Source organism: Ranitomeya variabilis, chromosome 5, assembly GCF_051348905.1.
Source record: "Ranitomeya variabilis isolate aRanVar5 chromosome 5, aRanVar5.hap1, whole genome shotgun sequence".
NCBI lineage: Eukaryota > Metazoa > Chordata > Amphibia > Anura > Dendrobatidae > Ranitomeya > Ranitomeya variabilis.
This window is the reverse complement of record NC_135236.1, coordinates 496,477,677-496,495,885: the sequence shown is the minus strand read 5'-3', so window position 1 is coordinate 496,495,885 and position 18,209 is coordinate 496,477,677. Positions and strand designations below refer to the sequence as shown.

At 50.0% G+C, this 18,209-nt stretch overlaps 1 protein-coding gene across 1 annotated transcript in view; it reads right to left on the bottom strand.

Moving 5' to 3' along the window:
* Window positions 1-18,209, bottom strand: part of STAB2 (stabilin 2) — a 290,752-nt gene that overhangs the window by 122,700 nt on the left and 149,843 nt on the right. The gene's annotated exons all lie outside the window — the stretch shown is intronic.

Genomic DNA, 18,209 nt, shown 5'->3' with positions numbered 1-18,209 from the left:
AGTATAATGTAGAAGCAGAGAGCTTGATTCCACTGATTTCCACTTATTGGGCTGTGTGTTGTATTTTCAATAGAATGAGTGTTTTATCACCAGGAGATTATCACTACATGACTAGATCTCACATGCACATGCAGCGCCCCAGAGTCCTGGTCGTTGCAGTACTGTGGCTCCGCCACTAAGGGGAGCTATGGTACGTCTGATGGCACTGAAGGAGTTCATCTGATCAGGTATCACAGACACCAATACATTTCACAGTCGGGCCTCCGGGGGGAGCTAAGGGTTCTATTCACTAGGCCACTCCCCACCATAGTGGGTAAACTGGGGGTCAGGCAGGAAGTTAGATGTGAAAGCTGACTGGGTTGGAACCAGGCAACACCTTGTGGCAGAGGGTGTTGTGGGGGAAGATACAGTAGGGTCTCTGTCAGGGGTGGGATCCTGACAGAGGCTTGGCAACTAGAGCGAACGTAACGGGACCGTGCCTGCTCAGGATAGCGGCGGTGCCCAAGGAAGGATCAGAAGCGAGATAGATTGTGCTGAGTGAGAAACGAGATCAAGCAATAAGGAGAATACCAGTAGGAGTCGTGCTGTAAGACCGAGGCAACATCCTACTGAGGGGCAAAACCGGTGGCCGGAACGCCGAGGGAGTATTACAATATTCAGCTTCAAGCAATACTCTAAACAGCGGCAGGACAGTCAGTCTAAGGCGGGCTGTCTCACTTAAATCACCTATGCAGTCTTGGGGGGCAACTTGTGGAGAGGGGCGACTCTAGGGTCCCGGAAGAGCTCCGAGCCTACCCGTCGAACGGGTGCCGTCCTAACCGTAACATCAGGGAGGGACGGAGGATTAGCAGAACATCATCTAATCGAGTTGTGAGGGAACTTAAGAAACAGACACAACAGTTGTGGGGACTTTCCGTAAGCACAGCAGGGAAGGACCGCAACACATAGCGCTAGAGGGAAGGCACAGATTTCCACCTGTGAAGAGAACTCTGGAGGTGCCATTGGACCGGCCGGACTTGCGCAGCCTGGTGAACCGTATTCCGGACTGAGGACCCAGAGATCTTCAGTAAAGAGGTAAAGAGACTGCAACCTGGTGTCCTCGTTATTTACTGCACCGCACCACTACAGCCTCACCACCACCATCATCCGTCATACCTATCACTGTACGCCCCTCGGCAGGGTCACGGACCGGGCCTAGCCACCGTGACAACCCCAGAGCAGAGACTCAGAGGCCCGGTACCGGGTACCCCTCGGCCCTGCGGCTGTGGGGGCGTTGCAATTTTGGTGTCACGAACAGGATCTACTTAAGCCTGAAAAATCAGGTCATGTGTGCCTTGGAACTGTGATTTACTGTGCTTGGACTGTACTTTATTGCCAAGACTGTGCCACGCCATTTACCGCCAAAAGTTCCCGCCAAAATCCGCTGCCATTACAGCGCTGAGGAGAGCGCAGGAAGAGGAAAGGGGCGTGGAGTAGGCGTAGACAAGCTGAAGATCGCGAAAAACAATGGCCGCCCAGTCTAAATATTTTTGTGTCCTGAGGACGTGTCCGTCGACAGCCGAGGTCCGCCTCCTGATCTTGTTTGGAGGATGGAGACCATGGAGATGGGGCCGCCCACGAAAGAGACCGCAGGAAGAGGACACTGGAGGAAAAACGAAAATGGCGACGCCAGAGACCCCGCATGGGAATGATCAGACTCGGAGAGAGGCCGAACAGCCCGATGCAGCCCAAGATACGCCGTCACTGCGGGAGCTGACCCTTGCAGAGCCAATGATGGGCCAACCTCCTAGGCCGCTGTCAGAGGAGTGTGTGGCCGCAGCCGAGGCCCGGCGGATAGCTTACCGCATGGAAGCCGAAGCCCGTGTAATCTCTCGGCTGGGCCAGCCTACGGAGGTCCGCCTGTCTCCAGTGTCCCCTGCCTCCTTCATCCAGGCCACGGCAGAGTGCGAGCTGCGCGCGTCGGGCCTGAGGATCCTGCCGGAGGCTGAACATCTGCGGCGCCTCATGGCAGCGTGGCGGGACAGACCTCAGCCTGCCGCCCAGGTGGATCTAACCCGTGTGGACGAAACCCCACCGTCCCACTGGGGTGTGGTGGTCTCCTTCAACTCCCGACATGGGAAGGGAGTCATCGAAGAGATCGGGGAGCCACTGCAGGTCCGCGTGGACCGGGAAGAAGTCGAGCTCTGTGGAGGAAGGTATGACGCCGATCTGGAGCCTGGCGATGCCGTGACCTACACCCGGTGGAGGAGGGAAGCGGGTGGAACAGGCTGGGTAGCTCGGGGTGTCCAGCGGTGCGTCGCCCTGCAAGCTGCTACTGGAGTGCCGGAGGATGAGCCTTCTGAAGGGAAGGTGCCGGAACCCGTCCCCATGGAGCCGCAGGAGGACCGGGTCCACCGCGTGCCTCTGGGTCGCGCTCGCCCACAAGCTAGGAGGGCATCCCGGCGAGGGATCCTGTCGCTGCTGGAGCCAGGACTGGCCCTTGCCACACCAAGGCGACCCGTTGGCCGGGTGAGGCCCGGAAGAAGACCACCCCCCACATTACAAGATGAGTAAGCAGGAATGCTTTAAAATATGTATATAGTTTCTTAACTGTTTGTTCGTTTCCTGTTTTGCTGCTAAACCCGTTCAGGGTTAACTTTTAAAGGGATTCCTTGTTGAACCGGGATCCCTATTGTTTTGTTTATTTTTCTGAGTTTTTGCACAAAGTTTCCAGAACTGCCGCAATCATGAACAGTGCATGATACAAACTTTTTGTAAATAGTTTGCACCTTATTAAAGGTGCTCCCTACTGGTTTTACTTCAAAAAGGACTCTTTGTGAAGATACCACACTGGAACCTTTGTTGAGTACGGACTGGTAGCTTGAGAAGACATGCTACCTCATAGAGACTTGGTCCCCTCTTAAAGGGGACGTTCATGTGTTGCACTTAGAGAATAGTATTGCTTTAAGACTGAGAGATAGCAATAATGTTTTGATAAAGAGAATGTGATGATAATGTTTATGTGAGAAAGTTATATGTATCCAACTAGTTAATTGTAAAGAAATGCTGATGATGTTCCCTGAAAGAAAGTGAAAGCTAGAAGAAGGATGCAGTGGGCCCGTAGGGGTAGACGTAGTGCCCAGCATACATGTCAGTAAGAAAAATAATGAGAAGGTTTAATGTTATATAGAAAATGTTTGATAATGTTGATAGACAACGAGGACAGAAGGTGAACCCTGAGTCCTCCTAGGAGTCATGTAGAGATGGCTCGGTGCTCTTAAACTGAAAGTAATGTTATGTTCTATACTGTGTATAGTAGTTGAAAAGACAGAAGGCTCGGGCTGAAAGGAGCGGTCGTGTAAGAAAGGAGAGGCAGTAGGTCTGGTGCCGTTAGGACAGGCGGTCCTGCAGATTTAAAGAAGGAGAATGTAAAAGTTAAATTGCCTTATAATGTGATTATAAGAAGGTCTTTAGCGGATTCAGAGTGTACATCCTTAAAGGCAATGTTAAATTATTGTTCAAAAGTTTGTACTAGTAGAATACCCGGTTGGGTAAGAAAAGTTATTTATAGCATGTTGCTATGATATTTAACCATGTTTGTAACGTTCAAGTGTCCTCACCTCCCATAAAGGGAAGCTCTGTTTAAATATACTTATTGTTATTGCACTCAACAAAACTGTATGTCTTTTTGCTAACTTGTATTGTTGTTTTCTTCTCAGTCCCGGAGTACTGTGTTTAACCAGGGGGGATTGCAGCGCCCCAGAGTCCTGGTCGTTGCAGTACTGTGGCTCCGCCACTAAGGGGAGCTATGGTACGTCTGATGGCACTGAAGGAGTTCATCTGATCAGGTATCACAGACACCAATACATTTCACAGTCGGGCCTCCGGGGGGAGCTAAGGGTTCTATTCACTAGGCCACTCCCCACCATAGTGGGTAAACTGGGGGTCAGGCAGGAAGTTAGATGTGAAAGCTGACTAAGTTGGAACCAGGCAACACCTTGTGGCAGAGGGTGTTGTGGGGGAAGATACAGTAGGGTCTCTGTCAGGGGTGGGATCCTGACAGAGGCTTGGCAACTAGAGCGAACGTAACGGGACCGTGCCTGCTCAGGATAGCGGCGGTGCCCAAGGAAGGATCAGAAGCGAGATAGATTGTGCTGAGTGAGAAACGAGATCAAGCAATAAGGAGAATACCAGTAGGAGTCGTGCTGTAAGACCGAGGCAACATCCTACTGAGGCGCAAAACCGGTGGCCGGAACGCCGAGGGAGTATTACAATATTCAGCTTCAAGCAATACTCTAAACAGCGGCAGGACAGTCAGTCTAAGGCGGGCTGTCTCACTTAAATCACCTATGCAGTCTTGGGGGGCAACTTGTGGAGAGGGGCGACTCTAGGGTCCCGGAAGAGCTCCGAGCCTACCCGTCGAACGGGTGCCGTCCTAACCGTAACATCAGGGAGGGACGGAGGATTAGCAGAACATCATCTAATCGAGTTGTGAGGGAACTTAAGAAACAGACACAACAGTTGTGGGGACTTTCCGTAAGCACAGCAGGGAAGGACCGCAACACATAGCGCTAGAGGGAAGGCACAGATTTCCACCTGTGAAGAGAACTCTGGAGGTGCCATTGGACCGGCCGGACTTGCGCAGCCTGGTGAACCGTATTCCGGACTGAGGACCCAGAGATCTTCAGTAAAGAGGTAAAGAGACTGCAACCTGGTGTCCTCGTTATTTACTGCACCGCACCACTACAGCCTCACCACCACCATCATCCGTCATACCTATCACTGTACGCCCCTCGGCAGGGTCACGGACCGGGCCTAGCCACCGTGACAACCCCAGAGCAGAGACTCAGAGGCCCGGTACCGGGTACCCCTCGGCCCTGCGGCTGTGGGGGCGTTGCACACACCAGTCAGGGTAATCTGTGTAAACAATCCTTAGCAGGTTGCTAACAATTCACAGTGTATACAGGAATCTGCCAGTTAGGGGTGTGAACAGGGTTATATACTGCCCAGAAGTCTTGGTCCTGCTACACCTACATCAGACAAAACAGGGATTATATCAAAACTGCTGGTGATACATTGCCGGAATAAGGCTTTCTGTCTCAACATTATACTGCTATTACATCTTATAGCTGACATATTACCTTTAACTGAATGTTACCATGTATTGCTTATACATACAGTTGTGTGAAAAAGTATTCCCCCCCTTCGTGACCTCCTATTGTTTTGCATGTTTGCCACACTTAAATGTTTCAGATCACCAAACAAATTGAAATATTAGACAAAGGTAACACAAGTAAACACAAAACGCAGTTTTTAAATGAAGGTCTTTTTATTAGGGGAAAAGGAAATCCAATCTTACAGGGCCCTGTGTGAAAAAATGGTTCCCTGTTGTGAATTCTGCTCTTGGGCTCCCTCCGGTGGTTATAAGTGGTAGCGCTGCTGTCTCTGGATCGCAGCATTCATCAGGTGTGTCCACTTTGTGCAATTCTGACTGGGTTATTTAGTCTTGCTTGACCCTTTAGTCAGTGCCAGTTGTCCATTGTTCCTGGAGGATTCACATCCCTGCCTGGTCTCTCCTGCTTTGCTGTTCATTTCAACAAAGATAAGTTCTGGCCTTGATTTTTGCAGTCCACATGCTGTGGGCCTTATTGTTCAGTTCTTTTCCATGTTTTTGTCTTGTCCAGCTTGGTCTGTATAAGGATTTGTTTAGCCAAGCTGGTATCTCTGGAGATGCAGATATACCCTCCATATCTTTAGTTAGATGTGGAGATTTTGTATTTTCTGTGGTGGATATTTTCTAGTGTTTTAATACTGACCGCATAGTACTCTGTCCTATCCTTTCTATTTAGCTAGAAGTGGCCTCCTTTGCTAAATTCTGATTTCAGTCTGTGTATGTTTTTTTCCCTCTCCTCTCACAGTCAATATTTGTGGGGGGCTGTCTATCCTTTGGGGATTTTCTCTGAGGCAAGATAGTTTTCCCTTTTCTATCTTTAGGGGTAATTAGTCCTCCGGCTGTGTCGAGATGTCTAGGGAGTGATAGGTACATTCCACGGCTACTTCTAGTTGCGGTGTTAAGTTCAGGGTCTGCGGTCAGTACAGGTACCACCTTCTCTAGAGTACGTCTCATGCTGCTCCTAGGCCACCAGATCATAACAGTTCCCCCCTTTCCTTAAAACATAAAATAACTGTGGTTTTGTCACATTTTTGGGAAGCTGAGTTCAAATTTCCTAGCCACATCCAGGCCTGATTACTTCCACACCTGCTCTCAATCAAGAAATCACTTAAATAGGACCTGCCTGACAAAGTGAAGTAGAACAAAAGATCATCAAAAGCTAGAGGTCATGCCGCAATCCAAAGAAATTCTGGAACAAGTGAGGAATAAAGTGATTGAGAGCTATCAGTCTGGAAAAGGTTATAAAGCCATTTCATAATCCTTGGGACTCAAGTAAACCACAGTGAGAGACATTATCCACAAATGGCGAAAACATGGAGCAGTGGTGAACCTTACCAGGAGTGGCCGGTTGACCAAAATTACCCGAAGAGTGCAGCAACGACTCCTCCAAGAGGTCACAAAAGACCCCACAACAACATCCAAAGAACTGCAGGTCTCACTTACCTCAGTTAAAGGGAAGGTGCCGCAATTTTGTTTTTGTATTAAAAATGATTGTTTATATAAACAATTATTTTTAATACAAAATTATTTTTTTTAACTTTAATATCTTTTTTATTATTAATTATTTTTGCAGCCACTGGGCGCCTCCATTTTCCTTTGCAGGAGTGTAAGTCCCAGCACGACACGACACTTACACTCTGCAAATACGGCAGCCCTGGGCATAGGACTCAGCAGTCGGCGTCCGACCGCATATCTTTCATTGTGCTGCTCCCTGCTCTAATGTGGCCATGCCCCCTGGGCTGTCTCCACCTCACAGCAGAGGCAGGAGGTCGGCGCCATCTTTCTTCAGCCCACAGTGTACCTGTGAGCTCCACTGTGACTTGAGAGCTGTGAGCTGTGCTGTTATAGGAGGGACAGCTCCATCTGTCTCTCCTTTCACATTGTCAGCAGCGGCCGTTCCCTGTCCTCTGCTATGCTGCCTGGTGCCCTGGCTCTAATCTCAAGAATCGCTAGAGAGGATGAAGTGCTGCGGTCTCATGTCCTCTTATCAGGAGCTGCAGAGAGATAATATGGGGAATGGGGGAGGCTCTGTGCTGCTCCGACCCTGCCTCTCACTGCAGCTCCTCACAGGACATCAGACCGTATATGACAATACTGTGCTGAGCCGTGTATCTAATCCTCTCCTGTATGATATTGTCTGCTGAGCAGTGTATCTAATCCTATCCTGTGTGATACTGTCTGCTGAGCCGTGTATCTAATCCTATCCTGTGTGATAGTATGCTGAGCCGTGTATCTAATCCTATCCTGTGTGATACTGTCTGCTGAGCCGTGTATCTAATCCTATCCTGTATGATACTGTCTGCTGAGCCGTGTATCTAATCCTATCCTGTGTGATAGTATGCTGAGCCGTGTATCTAATCCTATACTGTGTGATGCTGTCTGCTGAGCCGTGTATCTAATCCTATCCTGTATGATACTGTCTGCTGAGCCGTGTATCTAATCCTATCCTGTGTGATAGTATGCTGAGCCGTGTATCTAATCCTATACTGTGTGATGCTGTCTGCTGAGCCGTGTATCTAATCCTATCCTGTATGATACTGTCTGCTGAGCTGTGTATCTAATCCTATCCTGTGTGATAGTATGCTGAGCCGTGTATCTAATCCTATACTGTGTGATGCTGTCTGCTGAGCCGTGTATCTAATCCTATCCTGTATGATACTGTCTGCTGAGCCGTGTATCTAATCCTATCCTGTGTGATAGTATGCTGAGCCGTGTATCTAATCCTATACTGTGTGATGCTGTCTGCTGAGCCATGTATCTAATCCTATCCTGTATGATACTGTCTGCTGAGCCATGTATCTAATCCTATCCTGTGTGATACTATGCTGAGCCGTGTATCTATTCCTATACTGTGTGATACGGTCTGCTGCGCCGCGTATCTAATCCTATCCTGTGTGATAGTATGCTGAGCCGTGCATCTAATCCTATACTGTGTGATACTGTCTGCTGAGCCTTGTATCTAATCCTATACTGTGAGATACTGTGCTGACCTGTGTATCTAATCCTCCAGTGTGATACTGACTGCTGAGCCGTGTATCTAATCCTCTCCTGTGTGATACTGTCTGGTGAACCGTGTATCTAATCCTCTCCTATGCACTCCTCTCCCCCCTGCATGTCTTTCCCCATTGCACACACAACTCAATGCGTGCGATAACAGGAGCTGCAGGGTTCATGCTGTATTATGGCATTATGTGTGATCTATATGATGGTATTATGTGATCTGTATGGTGGTATTATGCTTGATCAGTATTGAGAGAATTATATGGTGGTATTGTGTGTGATCTATATGGTGGAATTATGTGAGATCTATGTGGCGGCATTGTGAGAAGTATGTGGCGTTATTGTGTGATCTATATGGCGGTATTATGCGAGAACACTGGCAGCATTATGTGTGATCTATATGGCGGTATTATGTGAGAACACTGGCGGTATTATGTGTGATCTATATGGTGGTATTATGTGTGATCTACATGGCGGTATTATGTGAGAACACTATGGCAGTATTATCTTCAGAAAGCGGACCCATTCTATGGTGGTCCTGGCTGAGCAGCTGCACACGGGTCTGGGGTAGTAGAGGGGGCAGCATGACCTCCAGTTACAGTAGGTGCAGTCAGGGCTGGTGAGGCAGCTGAAGAGAGGGGTCTCATTTTTATCGTTACTATATGGCTACATTTCCTTCCCAGCGTCACCCCGTACTTCGCCTGTCACCCTGCTTTCACACATCACCAGGACAGGATGGAGAAGACAGGATCTGAGGAGGGGAATGGGGTCTGCATGCAAAGTCTGGATCAGAACAGGCCATGAATCCGCAAAAATGTTTCCTGGATTTCTGAGGAGACGGTCCATCCATGTGTATAAAAGACAGTGCTCTATGTACAATCCCTGGCTGCTCCGCGCACCACACAGCGTGCCCCCATAGACCAGCACACTGCTCTCCTGAAATACTCTGTGCTGCTGTCACCCTGCTCCCTCCACCATATATCTCCCAGAATCCTTGCTGCCTGCCATCCTCTGTGACTGTCTACTTGTCAGTATAAGGCTACTTTCACACTAGCGTCGGTACGGGGCCGTCGCCATGCGTTGGCCCAATGTACCGACGCACGTTGTGAAAATAATGAACAACGGGGCAGCGGATGCAGTTTTTCAACGCATCCGCTGCCCCATTGTAATGTCCGAGGAGGAGGGGGCAGCGTTCCAGCCACGCATGCGCGGTCGGAAATGGCGGACACGACGCACAAAAAAACGTTACATGTAACGTTTTGTGCCGATGGTCCGCCAAAACACGACGCATCCGTCGCATGACGGATGCGGCGTGTGGCCATACGTCGCAATGCGTCGCTAAAGTAAGTCTGAGGGAAAAAACGCATCCTGCAGACAACTTTGCAAGATGCGTTTTTTCTCCAAAACGATGCATTGCGACGTCCGTCAAAAGACGCTAGTGTGAAAGTAGCCGAACTCTGCAGTCACCAACAAAATGGCTGCTCACTGGGTTCCTGAATATCATCCTCTCTTATCCCTTAGCAAACACCAGAAGGGGAGGAGAGGAGACATCACACAAGTCAGCAGACTTCGCCCATAATTACTGCAGTGCTGTAATGTGAGCTATTTGTACACTAGGTTTTTGTCAAATTTCAGCAGCTGCTCCCCCTAGTGTTTAAAAGTGGAAATTCCAAAACTTTTCAAATTATTTTTTATATTTTTACTAAATTATAAACAAATGATAATATTTTTTAAGAAAATGTAAACATTAATTCTTTACATTTTTTCAATTGCGGTAAAAAAATTTTTTTTATGGCACCTTCCCTTTAAGGTCAATGTTTATGACTTCAGCATAAGAAAGAGACTGGGAAAGAATGGCCTGCATAGCATACGTCTAAGATGAAAACCACTGCTGAACAATAAGAACATAAAGGTTTGTCTCAGTTTTGCCAGAAAACATCTTGATGATCCCCAAAATTTTGGGGAAAATACTCTTTAGACTGACAAGACAAAAGGTGAATTTTTTGGAAGGTGTATGTCCCATTACATTTGGCGTAAAAGTAACACAGCACTTCAGAATATCAACAGTAAAATGTGGTGGTAGTGAGATGGTCTGGTGCTATTTTGCTGCTTCAGGACCTGGAAGATTTTCTGTGGTAAATGAAACCATGAATTCTGCTGTCTACCATAAAATGCTGAAGGAAAATGTCAGACATCTGTTCATGACCTCAAGCTGAAGCGCATTTGGGTTATGCAGCAGGACAATGATCCAACACACACTAGCAAGTTCACCTCTGAAAGGCTTAAGAAAAGCAAAATTAGGACTTTGGAGTGGTTTAGTCAAAGACCTGACCTTAACCCGATTGAGATGCTATGGCATGTCCTTAAAAAGGTGGTTCAGGCTCAGAAACCTCCAATGTGGCTGAATTAATGTAAGGAGTTAAAAGCACAAGAAGAGTCTGGGGGCGGTTACCTTCTCGGCTCTGTGCCCGGAACCTTTGAGCTGTGCCGCAGGTTCCTTAGGGGAGAGACTTGTAGACTGGGACAGGAGGGAAGCAGCCAGAGAGCGGGAAAAGGACGGATGCAGGGGAGAGAGCAGCTTGCAGAGCAGCGTGCAGAGCCGGGTGCAGCTGCGCTCCAGAAGAGAGAGAGAAAGAGACTGCCCAGAAAGACTGCATCTTGTAGAGACTGCCCAGAAAGACTGCATCTTGTAGAGACTGCCCAGAAAGACTGCATCTTGTAGAGACTGCCCAGAAAGACTGCATCCAGTGAGTACTTAAAGCGGACTCTGCTGTGACTGGAGAGGGGCGCTTTGAGACCCGTTGAGAGACTACTACATCCTGGCCCCTGACTCCTGGTACAGAGACTTAACAGTGCAGAGCCCCTGTTTTCCTGGTACAGAGACTACCGTGCGGAGCCCTGATTTTCTGGCTGTGCTATAAAGGTTAAAGACTCAGAGCCTGTGCATACCACATTAACTCCCGAAACCCCAGGCAGCAGGCTCTCAGAGACTACTCTGCTCACGGACCCCAGAGGGACGACAAGTGCCGCTGTTTCTCGGCGCCTACGTTGGAGAAGACGACCCTTCAAGCAAGTCCTCATGAAACTGATAAGTGTTCTTTTCTCAAGAAATCCTGCTTAATTCTGTTTTATTGTTTAACTCCCGTATTTTTGCATTGTTTTATTGCTAGTAATTTTCCATTGCTTCCTCCCTGCGAGGAGAACCTAATTCCTGTTATTAAACCCCTCAACTGTTGGTTTGCCTGTTCCGTGGTGACATACTCAGTACCTGCACGCTATTACATTTGGCATAGTCGGCAGGATGTCACACGGTAGTGCGGATAGGGCAGACCAAGCAGCGGGGAAAGTTCCCAGGTCTAGCATTTCCCTGGGAGCCATGTTGAATAATTTGCCAAGGTTCACTGGGAACAATGTAATGTTGTGGAGTTGGACAGAGCGTATCCGGGGAATGATGCGGATGCACCCCAAGACACCAGCCCTGGAGGCAGAAATTGCATTGATGGCTCTGGAGGGGGAGGCGCGGGATTCTGTCATGCATAGGTCCCCCCGGGAGAGAGATACCCTGGACAAAGTGCTGCGCATACTTGAGGAAACGCATGGGGACCCCACTGACGTAGGGGAACTTCGCATGCGACTGTTTCACCGGGTACAACGGGAGGGGGAGACCGTGACCCAATTCATGAACGCCCTACAAGAGCTTCATACTGCTATCAGACGAAAGGACGGTGTAGGGGTAGGGTCAGTTGATGTGGTGCTCAGAGATCAGCTAGTGACAGGACTGCGTGACGCAATGATGAAACAGGCACTGCGAGAGCGCATGCGAGTAAAGCCAGACATGACTTTCTCTGAGGTTGGCAGTGAGGCGCGTGTGCGAGAACAAGAACAGGGAGTGACGGGGCTGGTAGGAAGGGTGCAGAGCGGGGAGGTAACCACCACCGCAGGCAATATTCCCCAGTGGGTGGAGGACCTGAGAATGGAGATTAGACAGGTCCGTGAAGAAATGGCGGCCTCCAGAAGAACTCTGGCAGAGGGGCCCGGCCCTCTGGTGCGAGACAGAGAAGCTGCCCCCCGAAGGGAGGGTGAAACTACCAGGAGGAGAAGCCCTCTTACATGCTACACTTGTGGAGAGTCCGGACACATTGCTCGATGGTGTCCCCGGCGGAGCCGACCATCCCCGCATCCTCCTTTAAACTAGGTGGCTCTGGGCTTGAGGGGCGCCGCTCAGAGCGTGAAGAACAGAGGAGGAGGAGTAAAAGTCCCCACAGTCTTGTTTCCACGTGCCCTCTGGTCTGGGCAGAAATCAATGGAAGAGCAGTGCGATGCTTGATAGACACCGGCTCACAAGTGACCACCATGCCTGAGAGATATTTCCGCCATCACTTCACAGAAGCGCTACGGCCCGAATGGGGTCCAGTGATCAAACTTATGGCGGCCAATCACTTGCCCATCCCGGTCGCAGGGGTGGTATGGATGAACATAGAGGTCTGCGGAAAAGACCTCGGGAGGAGAGGAGTGGTATTGATGGATGGAGAGGTAGCTAAAGACCATACCGTGACCCTGGGCATGAACGTGTTAAAAGACCTCGGAAGCCTCGTTTTTAACGAGTCCCCGGAACAGTTCCTACAACAATGGAGCGACCAAACTCCCCAGAGAAGGGTCTTCCAACAACTGATACGGACCGCCCAGGTCCGGGAAGCATACAGCGACGGAAAGGAACTCGGCAAAGTCGTCGTCCCCACCTCAGTCAATCGAGTGTTGCCCCCTGGGCAGACAGTGATTCCCCTACCTGTACGAGCTGGCATCCCGCTGGAGGGAGTCGAAGTCCAAATTGAGCGCAGCAGAGCCGACCAGCTGCCGTCAGGAATATTGGTCGCACGGTCCCTGGCTACCGTGCGGGATGGAACTGTCCTTGTGCGCTGCATCAATTTGGGGCAGACAGATATAACTTTGCCCCCTAGAAGCAAAGTCGCTCAAGTCCTGGGCCTTCCAGACGAATTGGTCCCCACTGAGGCGGTACAGCTGACAGCAAGGCCAGAAGATCCGTGGCTGGTGACCGTCAAGGCGGAGGCAGCTCTGGACCCCAGGTTAATGCAAGAAGGGCGCCAGATACTGGAACGCATGAGGGCGGAGCTCTCGGAACTTACTCCGCAGCAGGTACCTCAGGTAGAAGCTGTATTGGGGAAATTTCAGGATGCGTTCGCCAAAGATGAAGATGACTTTGGACGTACCACGGCCATTACCCACGAGATACCCACCGGGGATGCGGCGCCAATCCGGGAATGGTACCGCCAAATACCTCCACAGATGTACCAGGAGGTGAAGGGAGTGCTGTCACACATGCTGAAGAAGGGAGTTATACGTGAGAGTCAGAGCCCGTGGGCTGCCCCTATCGTCTTGGTGAGAAAGAAAGACGGGTCCCTGCGGTTCTGTGTGGACTATCGGCGGCTCAATGCTTGCACAGTGCGGGACTCGTACCCACTGCCCAGGATAGAGGAGTCCCTGACGGCACTAGGGAATGCCAGATATTTCTCCACGTTAGACTTGGCCAGCGGCTACTGGCAGGTGCCCATGTTGGAGCAAGACCGAGCCAAGACGGCCTTCATTCTTCCGATGGGACTGTATGAGTTTGACCGGATGCCCTTCGGCCTAGCAAACGCCCCAGGAACATTTCAGCGACTCATGGAGAGATGTCTGGGAGACCTGAACTTTGAAGCCACTTTGATCTACTTGGATGATATCATCGTCTTTGCCCCCACCTTTGAGGAGCATCTGCAGAGATTAGAGCAAGTTCTGAGTCGGCTACAGAAGTATGGCTTGAAAGTGAAACCCCAGAAATGTCACCTCTTCCGTACCGAGATTGAATACTTGGGACATGTTGTCTCCGCTGAAGGGGTGAGGCCTTCCCAGGAGAAGATCGCTGCGGTACAAGAGTGGCCAACTCCAAAAACGGTGAAAGATGTGCGTGCATTCCTGGGACTCACGGGATACTTCAGACGCTTTGTAAAAGACTTTACCCGCCTTGCTAATCCACTCCAGGAGTTGTTGAGGGGAGTGCCCTCTTGCGCCAAAAACAGGAACATACAGTGGGGGAAGCATCAGGAAGAGGCATTCTTGGCTTTGAAGAAGGCATTGACGGAGGCCCCCGTGCTGGCCTACGCTGACTTCACACAACCGTTCATCTTGCACACTGACGGGAGCCTGCAGGGCCTCGGGGCTGTACTGTCGCAGATGCAGGACGGGAAAGAGCGCGTCATCGCATACGCCAGTCGGTCTCTGCATGACTCAGAAAGGAATCCAGAAAATTACAGTTCATTCAAGCTGGAGTTGTTGGCGCTGGTGTGGGCAATGACTGAGAAGTTCGCGGAATATCTGGCTGGCTCAGAAGTTCATGTACGCACCGATAACAATCCGTTGGCCCATCTCGAGAATGCCAAGTTAGGCGCCCTAGAACGTTGGGTAGCCCGAATGGCCAAGTTCCGATACAGAATTTCGTATAAAAGAGGAGCTGAGAATGTACATGCGGATGCCCTCTCCCGAGTAAACTATCGCAAACCAGCACCCAGCCAGGATGAAGAACTGGAAAATGTAGAGGTTCCAGGTTTTGGAAAGACTGCCAGGACGGTGGCAGCGGCGCGGGAAATTGAACAGGAAGAGGCCTGTGTGAATTTGCTGGAGCAGCCCCGCGATGAGTGGGTCCGAGTACAACAGGAGGATCCGGAGCTAGCTCAGTTGAGAAGGTGGGTCGTGTCTGAACAAATGCCCAATCGACATGAGAGGAGGTCCATGTCACCTGAAGTACTGAAGATGCTACGCCAGTGGGAGAGGCTCGAGTTGCGGGATGGTATCTTGTACCGGAAGGTATTCCTGCAAACAGAACTCAGTCTTGTATGGCAGACAGTGATTCCCTCGTCCATGATAGACCAGGTGGCTAAGGAAGCACATGAGAAAGGAGCACACTTTGGGCCAGAAAAGACTTTCCAGTGGTTACAGCGCCTATTTTATCACCCCCACTTAAGGAACACTGTGGATAAAGTATGTCGGCAATGCAGAAGTTGTGAGCTGGTCAAACCACCAGAACAAAGAGCTCCCACAGAGACGGTGAGGTCTTCTGTCCCCATGGACCTACTGGCAATAGATTACTTGACAATTGGACCAGTACATCAAGGTTATGAGCATTGTTTAGTGATGATAGACCACTTTACTAAATTTGCCGTAGTGACGCCCACACGGGACCAAACTGCCGAGTCTGCGGCTCACGCAATCTGCAAACACTTCATTCAGGTGTACGGGTGTCCCAAGCGCATCCATTCTGATCAAGGGGCCTGCTTCCTCGGAAGAGTGATGGAGGAGCTGCACCAGCTGTACAAAATAGATAAGTCCCGGACCACCCCTTATCATCCACAGGGGAATGGGGCTTGTGAAAGATTTAACCGCACTCTGATTCAAATGCTGAGGACTCTGGAGGAGGACCAGAAGGCGAAGTGGACTGAGTCCGTCCCTGAATTGGTGTGGGCATATAACAATCGTAAACACAGCACTACCGGATTCACCCCCTACTCTCTGTTCTTTGGCCGACCCGGGAAGGCACTGGCAGAGCTAGCGCTGGAACCCGAGGAGGACTACCCACGGACGGGGGTGTACTCCTGGGTTCAAGAACATCGTCGTCGGCTGCGGACAATTCAACGTCTAGTGCAGGACCGGCTACAAGAATTGGAGCATCCCCAGGTAGCTCCTAAAAAGGGGACAGCCCTGTGGCCTGGAGACCGAGTCTTAGTGAGGGAAAAGCGCCCACACAACAAACTGGAGTACCGATGGGAGAAAAGGCCGTACCGAGTGAAGCGGCGGCTCGGCAACGGGGGTCCCGTTTATGAGGTCCAGCCCGAAACGGAAGAAGGGACTCCCACCCGCACGCTGCACAGGAATATGTTGCGTCCATGTTTGTCTCGAGATCCTGAATCAGTCCAATTGGCTCCAGCACCCCCACCGGCTGCGCCAGTGATCAATGTAGATGTGGAAGATGAGGAAGACTTCGAATCTCCTCCAGTGAACCCAGGAACAGGACTGGTGCCAGATTCTACCAACGTACCGGAGGAAGCCTTGACTCCTCCCACAGCAGCTGACACCACTGCCCCTGCTGGTTTTAGACGCTCTGAACGTTCAACGGCTGGTGTACCCCCTGTTTGCTACAATCAGGATGAGTTCATCTGGCAGCAGATTATGCAAGGACTAGAAGATTGCCAACAGGAGCTCCTGAAGATCTCGCCCGTAGAATGGTGAGCAGAAAGAGGGGGGGAATGTAAGGAGTTAAAAGCACAAGAAGAGTCTGGGGGCGGTTACCTTCTCGGCTCTGTGCCCGGAACCTTTGAGCTGTGCCGCAGGTTCCCTAGGGGAGAGACTTGTAGACTGGGACAGGAGGGAAGCAGCCAGAGAGCGGGAAAAGGACGGATGCAGGGGAGAGAGCAGCTTGCAGAGCAGCGTGCAGAGCCGGGTGCAGCTGCGCTCCAGAAGAGAGAGAGAAAGAGACTGCCCAGAAAGACTGCATCTTGTAGAGACTGCCCAGAAAGACTGCATCTTGTAGAGACTGCCCAGAAAGACTGCATCCAGTGAGTACTTAAAGCGGACTCTGCTGTGACTTTAGGGGGGCGCTTTGAGACCCGTTGAGAGACTACTACACCCTGGCCCCTGACTCCTGGTACAGAGACTTAACAGTGCAGAGCCCCTGTTTTCCTGGTACAGAGACTTAACAGTGCAGAGCCCCTTGTTTTCCTGGTACAGAGACAACCGTGCGGAGCCCTGATTTTCTGGCTGTGCTATAAAGGTTAAAGACTCAGAGCCTGTGCATACCACATTAACTCCCGAAACCCCAGGCAGCAGGCTCTCAGAGACTACTCTGCTCACGGACCCCAGAGGGACGACAAGTGCCGCTGTTTCTCGGCGCCTACGTTGGAGAAGACGACCCTTCAAGCAAGTCCTCATGAAACTGATAAGTGTTCTTTTCTCAAGAAATCCTGCTTAATTCTGTTTTATTGTTTAACTCCCGTATTTTTGCATTGTTTTATTGCTAGTAATTTTCCATTGCTTCCTCCCTGCGAGGAGAACCTAATTCCTGTTATTAAACCCCTCAACTGTTGGTTTGCCTGTTCCGTGGTGACATACTCAGTACCTGCACGCTATTACATTACAACAATTCTGCAAAGAGGAGTGGGCCAAAATTCCTCAGAGCGTTGTAGAAGACTCATTGCCAGTTATCTTAAACGCTTGATTGCAGTTGCTGCTAACGGTGGCCCAACCAGTTATTAGGTTTAGGGTGCAATCACTTTCCACACAGAGCTCTGTAGGTTTGGATTTCATTTTACCTTAATAATAAAAGACCTTTATTAGTGATGAGCGAGTATACTCGTTGCTCGGGTGGTCTCTGAGTATTCGTGACTGCTCAGAGATTTAGTTTTCCTTGCCTCAGCTGCATGATTTGCAGGTGCTAGACAGCTTGATTACGTGTGGGGATTCCCTAGCAACCAGGAAACCCCCACATGTACTCAGGCTGGCTAGTAGCTGTAAATCATGCAGCTGAGGCAAGGAAAACTAAACCTCCGAGCAGTTACAAATACTCAGAGACCACCCGAGCATGCTCTGGAAAACTCGAGCAACGAGTATACTCGCTCATCACTAACCTTCATGTAAAAACTGCAATTTGTGCTTACTTGTGTTATCTTTGTCTAATATTTTAATTTGTTTGGTGATCTGAAACATTTAAGTGTGACAAACATGCAAAAGATTAGGAAATCAGGAAGGGGCAAACACTTTTTCACACAACTGTAGATACAGAACTTTCTGTCATTGCAGTCATAGAGCTACTGTTGTTTCTTGGGAACCATAGATTACCTAAATTAATACAGATGAGATGGATAACATTATTACTAAAGGTACCTTCACATTAAGCGACGCTGCAGCGATAGCGACAACGATGCCGATCGCTGCAGCGTCGCTGTTTGATCGCTGGAGAGCTGTCACACAGACCGCTCTCCAGCGACCAACGATGCCGAGGTCCCCGGGTAAC